Genomic DNA, 7,114 nt, shown 5'->3' with positions numbered 1-7,114 from the left:
TCCATACCGGTAAACTGGTTATGAGTAATCAAGTTAATCAACCCCGACTTCAGCTCAAAAGATTTGGCATTACGGTTGCCAAGATTAGCTAGCCTCCTCGGACTAACCCACATAGGTAGAGCATTCTCATCTTCATTAGCCATGACTACTTCTGGATCACTCCTCGGAGATGAATGTGCAGAAGAATGTGATGAAGAATCACCTAGTGATATAGTATGCACCGAACCTGACGGAGAAGGAATAAAAAGTAAAGATTCCGGCTGAGCCAGCCTGGCTAATCTCCTAGCTTCCTTTGCTTGCTTTCTAAGTAACCTAGCAGTTTTCTCAATTTCAGGATCAAATTGTAGGTCTTCTTTATCAACGGTACCTCGCATAAACAAAGTTCACCAAGACTATACCAGGTGGTTAGCATAAAAAAATAATGAATGATATATGTGTATAAGTATATGCATGAAAGAATTTTGTGCAAAATTGACTTAACATGACAAAATTGTTTCGATACTTATGATAAAAATTTCCGTTACTCCCCGGCAACGGCGCCATTTTGATGTAAGATTTTTCCTACATGTCATATAACTATGTACACGTGAGTATATATAGGATCGTTTCCACAGGGAGTTACGTTAATCATAAGCATTTACACAATCGTTCACATTAAGGGTTTGGATATAATTTGTTTGTGTGTAACACTATATCCATGTTTGACACTAAAGTAAAAACGAGAGGGGATCGAACTATTTCGCTTGCGGTATAAGATAACGAGCAAGCATAACAGCAGCAATCTCTCGATCGATTAACAGACTCTAGCTTTATAACCAATATTATTACAATCATTTCTACAATATCCTTCGTGTCCAAAGCGACATCGTTATTTCCAAGTTAGCGTTTAAACATTCGTGTCCAAATTCCTTAAACGATAACAAAGTCGATCGGATAACTTAATCGACCGTGTCCAGCCTGATTAAGTATCCGAAAGCATTAAAATCTTGATTAAAAGTAATTATCAAAGGTTTACAAACTTGTCAAGAGTGATATAACATAAGATAGATTGTTATTCTAGTTCTAGATTCAAGAGTTTGTGTCCAAATCATCTTGAATCTCTTTGAAAGCATTAAAAGCAAGAATAACAACAATATTGAATCATTAAGCTAGAACCTTATATATTAAAAGATCAAAAGATTACATAATAGCTTGATTGTTACCTCAATACTACAAAGAAGGTGATAGTTACATATAGACATGTAAACTAATGCAAGGAAGGAAGGAAAGATGAAGATTCCATGCCAAGATCCTTGATGTCTCAATGAATCTAGGGTTGAATCTACTCCTTAATCACTTGCTTTGTGTTTCTCTCTTATGAAATAGCTCTAACCTCTCTCTAGAAATGTATAAAATGTTTCAATGGAATAGTGAATACCTAAAAGAGAGGTAAAAATGCTATTTAAAAGGCCTGTGTTTTTGCACCTGCGCTAATAGCGCAACTCACGCTAATAGCGTGGTAAGGCGGCCTATAATTTGGCCAATGGGAGCCTGCCACGTTGTTCTTGCCCTGCTGCTACGCTCCAGCCACGCTAATAGCGTGGCTCTCTGGAGCATTTACGCTAATAGCGTGAAATACGCTAATAACGTAGCTCTTCAAACCCAGCTTCTGCTTCCACGCTCCAGGTACGCATATAGCGTAGCTCTCTGGACATTGTACGCTAATAGCTCATAATACGCTATTAGCGTACTCTTCAAGAGTGCTCCAGATCCACGCCCCAGGTGCGCTAATGGCGTATCCCTCTGACCTTTGGCATTTCTTCATCACGCCAATAGCGTAGGACACGCTAATGGTGTAGCTTCTTTGAACTTTGACATTTCTTGCTCCTTGCTTGTAATTTCCTGCACAAAAAGGGTAGACTAAGGCTCAAAAGCATAAATGACATATTAACACAATATTTGGAGTTTTCCATAGAGAATCTTGCAAAACAAGTCACTAAAACGCCTAAACTCCTATGCGAAATATATCACTTTTAAACACTTATCAGACACCACCAAAAAAAAATTATTAAACAATCTCTTCGTTTCAACTTAACTTATTTTCTAACTTCTATATTTCTTTCATAAACCAAAACAAAGTGTAAAAGGGTTGAGACTAACTTATCCCGATTTATTTTTCTTAGGGGTAAAAAGTTGTTTTTATTTTTTTCTGGGTCTAAGTTTGGTCTTGCAAATTTTTTCAATGACTAAACTAGGGATTCAAACTATAAATTAAAGTCATATATAATACATGTATTAATTAAATATAAGATTTATATTTCTTATTTTTCATTACCTTTTATGTTCCCACAGTTTTTTATTTTTTGAAAGAAAAAAAAAGTATTCCTATAATTATTATTAATTACCACAATTTATTTAAAATAATAAGAAAAAAAGGATAAAAATTTAATATTTAGAAGAAAATTTGTAAAATAAGAAAAGTACAAAAACATTTAGATATTATAAACTTGTTAAGAAATAAAAATTGTTTTTAGGAAATATTGATACAATAAATTATTAAAAAATAATTTAATACAATATTAAACACAATTAACTCATTATATATAGAGATATAGGGATAGAATATAGCCACAACATTTACAATTAACTCATTATGGGTCGGCGCAAAATTGAGATGGCGATGGTGAAAAAACCAGAGGCGAGACAAGTCACATTCTCAAAGCGCCGAATGGGGTTATTCAAAAAAGCAAACGAGCTTGCCATCTTGTGTGGGACCAAAATTGTTATTGTTGTATTCTCTCCCGGGAATAAACCTTACTCTTTTGGCCACCCTAGTGTTGATGTTATTGCGTCTAAATTTCTTCAACAAGAGCCCGATCTAAACGATGTCCTAGAAACCCCTTCCTCTAACATAGATGATCTGAACCAACAACATGAGAAGGTGATGGCTGATATAGCTGAGGCTGAAAAGGAAGATAAGGCCAATGAGGATATGCTAAAAGAATACAAATCGGCACTACTCAGCCAGCCTAAGGAATGGAAAGATTCATTAATGGAGCTCAAGGATATGGTAAAATCACGTCTTTGTGATTTAGATATATCACAGTCCATGATGCTCCTCGCAAAGGAGCCCGTGGTTGGAATTAAAAACCAAGTCACAGAAAAGAAAGGAAAATATTAATGTTTGATTTATATTATGCAAAATTGCAAAGTATGTCAATTTTAAAATCTCTTGTACTAAATACTTGTTGCTTTTTTCCTCGTTGTTAGAGCAACATAGAAAATAGTACGAGTCTCGAATAAAATATGTTGTACTGAATTTCAATAAATTGCAAGGAAATAAAAAGGTCAAATGCATCCATGGTCTTTAAGTTCATCGTTTGTACACATCGATCTTTTACGTTTTTATTTTATTTTATATTGGTCCTTTATCTCTTTAAAAATTTACGTTGTTATCCTTTCGTTGACCCAGTGTTATAAGACATTGACGTGGCTGATCAAATTAAGCAAAAAATTTATTATTTTTAATTATTTTATTAAAAAACTCAAATAAAAAAAATATGTTGTGTCGGGTTCAAGTAACTAACAACGCCATCGTCTTCATTGACCATTTTCTCTCTTCAATTCAACTCAACCTGGTAACAGTTCTTCTTCAAATACCATTTCATTTGGTATTCTCCTTTTCCTTTTTGTTTAATGTATGCATTGAATCATATGATTTTCAATTTTAATTAATCTGCTATGTTCTAAATTAATGGGGAATTAGTCACTTTAGTCCCTGAATAGGAAAGGAGTAGTCACTTTAGTCCCTGAATGCAGAGAAATTGCAAAACAGTCACTGAATGTAGACTTTGTTGGTCAATTTCAGGGACTAAAGTGACGAACGGAGTCTGCATTCATGGACTAAATTGACTAACAGAGTCTACATTCATGGACTATTTTGCAATTTATCTGCATTCAGGGACTAAAGTGACGATCATTTCCTATTCAGGGACTAAAGTGACTAATTCGCCTAAATTAATTGTATGTTTGATAACAGGTGGAAGATATTAGGATTAACTAAAAAAATCTAAAGAGAAATGGAATGTATTTTGTGTTTATTTGTGACCTTTCAATTTGATTTATGTGTTCTAATGTGCTAACCCTAATCCGCCGCCGATCCTCTTACTCCCAATCCTCCACCATGTAGACTTTTATCTTGGTTGTGCGACGAGATCCTTTCTCTGCACCACCGAAACCAATCCTCCCGGTGGCCTTAACGCCGATGGTGGTTGGTTAAGTTAGGAAGATTTCATTAGCCCCTGTTAAATCAGTGGTTTTTGCTTCTTCTTAAACCTTTGGTTCCTATTACTTTTGTGGTTCACTCCGTTCCTGTTACAACGCCGTCGCGTCTTCCGCCATGTTGGGTGATTGTTCTAGTGACGGATGTAAAGCCTTACCCCTTTTTAGATTCGATCTGTTTTGGGTTTTGGTTGGTTGTATGTTGGAACTCAAGGCTGTGGAGACAGGTTCGTTTCTAGTGACTTACCTGGGTTTTGAGAAGGTTAATACGACGTGTTCTAAACTGTTAGGTAGTGGCTTTGTGTTCTGCTTTGATACCTGGTTTCTTTTCAGATCTGTTGAGATCTGCAGGTTCACTGCATTTTGGAGGCTGCCACCGCACCAATGGTACTACGATTCAAAACCTTGTCGTCACTGTGTTTGACATGATGAAGTCTCAAATATGGTTTATATGATTTGGTCTGTTTAGCTCGGAAGGGTTGTTAGGCTTGTTGTGCTGTCTCAGGGGGCTGATGATACGTGAATTGTCCGTGTCGGCGGACGATTCATTCATCACTTCTTGTATCCCAGTCATGCTTTGATCGACATGGGACTATGTGGACTCAAAAGAGTCGTTAATGCTTGTTGTCGTTGTTGCAGGGAATTGATGGTACGTGAGTTGATTTCGTGTTGACGATCGACTCATTCGTCAAACTTTAGACACGCACTTAACTGTCAGAATTGGTTAGGGTTGGATTCACTTGTGGAATTTTATTTTATTTTTGTTTTTCTCGTTAGGGTTGTTAACTGGGTCATGTTTTATGTCCCCCAATTTTTATGTAATTTTTCCTTTTTTTAATAATATATATGAGCAACTGACAACAGATTAGAGTAGGGTACCAACTTAGTTGGACACTTTTCTTATGGATGTCTTTTTGCTCATGGCCTATAAAAAAAAAATGTGTTCTAATGGTTGAAATGATTATAGGCCGGTTTTCTATTTGGGAGCTTTAATGGCTTCTATCTGGTTACAATATGATGGAAGGTTTACATTAGACATTAGGTTAGAAATTTGAAGGTGGAGAATGGAGGAACGATGATCGAAATAAAGAATGGATGAGTTGGTTTTGTTTGATGTTTTGATTTGGATAGTGTTATTCAATTTTCATGATTGGATTAATCTGTGGTTAAAATTTTGACATATAGCATTGTTATCGTTTCGATTACAAAACCCATAAAACTCAAATCGCACTCTCATCTCTATCCCCCTCTAAAACCAATCCTAAACCTTCTCTCATTGTAGTCAAATTCATTTACAAATTCATTTCCCCCCTTTCCTCATTTCCTACTTCTTCTCATTTGTGAAACATCAAATTAAAAATTAATATCTGATTAATTTGTGGCAAGAGAAAAGAGTTTTTGTTTGATATTTTTGAGATGAAAGGATGTGAGAGGAAGATGGTTTGGTTTGAGAGTAATACAGGGATTGAGATGAATATGGTTTTCGTTTTTTTAAGATGAAAAGAGAATATATTTTTATTTTGTTTGGTTTTGAATTTTTTTTATTTAAGAAAAGTTGTTAAAAATTATATTTTTTGCTGATTTAGATAAGCCGCGTGACCTGTTTTGCGGACAGTTAGTGTCTTGTAACGGAGAATCCATAAAAGAGTACATTGTAAATTGTAGAGGAGATAAATGATAGACATAAAATAACAAAAAATACGTAAACGACCAATGTAATACAATATTAAATGTAAAAGACCACAAGATGTACCTGGCCAATTAAAAAAAAACTTTATTGGATAGAAATTAATTATAAATATTTTAACGAATATTTCTCTTTTTTCATTTTTTACGGTTACAATTATTTTAATTAGAATGGTTCCTAATTCATGCACAAATAAATACAATAATTTTTTTTTGACAATCAAATAAATATAATAAATTATTATAATAAATATGGCACTCATTATGTTCTATAATAATAATCGCATTTGATTAAGTCACACAAATTAAAAAATAAGATAAATGAAATAAATATATTAGGATTGTTACGATTGACCCACTTTTCAAAGTTTTGATTAATTAGTGGGAATTCATCAAAGCTTCGTTTTGTGTTGGGTGGTACGATCAGTATAACACGTTGAGAATCGGTCATGCCATTTGATTCGCAGGCAGAGATTGCAGCACTTGAGGTTATCTCCACAACCGCGCGAGTGCTGCCTCCTACCATACTTGTAATTGCAACCGCACATACTCCACCTGCACCAGTTTCTTTTGCATAGACCTTAACCTCACCGATCAATACTTCCTCGAATGATAATCTGCTACAGTTGTCCATCCGAGATGAAGTTGTTTGTATCAAAATATCTCAGACACCATATGAGAAAGGATTTGAAGTTTTCAAGAGGCATCTTCGTGAGAGACTTGTATTGAACAAGGGCGATAAACCGTATACGACGAAGGATATTCAGATGAAGCTTCAGAAGCAATGGAAGAACACAGGACCATGGACCATGTTGTCTTTAGGTAAGGGGCATTAAGAATTTTCTTTCGCCTCCGAAAATGATTTACATTATGTTTGGGCATTGGGAATTGTTAGTCTAAAGTCGGGTGTATTACGACTTTTTGAATGGACAAGTGATTTTAATTTGCATAACCAGCACAACACTCAGGCACAGGTTTGAGTTCGATTAATGGATTTGCCTAAAAAATATTGGATTGAACAGACCCTTCGAGAAATTGCGAGTGTGGCAGGCAAGCCATTGCTCATTGATAATGTGACCTCCAAGCGCATATTTGGCCACTACGCAAGAGTCTTGGTTGATATGGATTTTTTAAAAATGATTTTCATGAAATTTTGGTAAAGAGGGAA

The 7,114-nt window shown here is 35.2% G+C and overlaps 1 pseudogene; it reads left to right on the top strand.

Annotated features, from left to right (window-relative positions):
• The first annotated feature begins 2,632 nt into the window (after positions 1–2,632).
• On the top strand, positions 2,633–3,309 carry LOC146898748 (agamous-like MADS-box protein AGL29 pseudogene; annotated as a pseudogene).
• Positions 3,310–7,114: the final 3,805 nt, after the last annotated feature.

This window comes from Medicago sativa, chromosome 8, assembly GCF_051527215.1.
Source record: "Medicago sativa cultivar Bolivia chromosome 8, Bolivia_mono, whole genome shotgun sequence".
Classification (NCBI taxonomy): Eukaryota; Viridiplantae; Streptophyta; class Magnoliopsida; order Fabales; family Fabaceae; genus Medicago; species Medicago sativa.
Note: the sequence above shows the minus strand (reverse complement) of the source record. Positions and strands in the feature narration are given on the sequence as shown.